Source organism: Paroedura picta, chromosome 1 (assembly GCF_049243985.1).
Source record: "Paroedura picta isolate Pp20150507F chromosome 1, Ppicta_v3.0, whole genome shotgun sequence".
Classification (NCBI taxonomy): domain Eukaryota; kingdom Metazoa; phylum Chordata; class Lepidosauria; order Squamata; family Gekkonidae; genus Paroedura; species Paroedura picta.
In genome coordinates, this window is record NC_135369.1 from 184713141 (window position 1) to 184713779 (window position 639).

Below are 639 nucleotides of genomic sequence, written 5' to 3' on the forward strand. Positions count from 1 at the left end.
TTCCAATCCCAAAGAAGGGCAATACCAAAGAATGTTCAAACTACCTCACCATTGCACTCATTTCTCATGCTAGCAAAGTTATGCTCAAAATTTTACAAGCTAGTCTCCAGCAATATGTGGACTGAGAACTTCCAGAAGTACAGGCAGGATTTCGAAGAGGCAGAGGAACTAGAGATCAAATTGTCAACATACGCTGGATCATGGAGAAAGCTAGGGAGTTCCAGAAGAACATCTACTTCTGCTTAATTGACTATGCTAAAGCCTTTGAATGTGTGTAGCACAACAAATTGTGGCAAATTCTTAAAGAGATGGGAATAACAGAGCATCTTATTTATCTCTTGAGAAACTTATATGCAGGTCAAGAAGCAACAGTGAGAATTGAACATGGAATCAATTTTGGTTGAGTCACTTCCAAAGAGGATTCAGCCAAGTCACTCTCAGAACTGGCAGAACTAATGAGACCAACTTGCCAGCCAATCCTAAATGCTGGGTCTTCAAGAATGGAGTGCAAAGATTTAAAACCTGTTTGGCAAAGTTTTCCTTTAGGGAGTCAGATGCCAGCCACCTACATAATAAGTAAAGGATTAAACCATTAAGAATGGATTAAATAGTAATAACTAAGAAAGTGGAGGGGGGCAG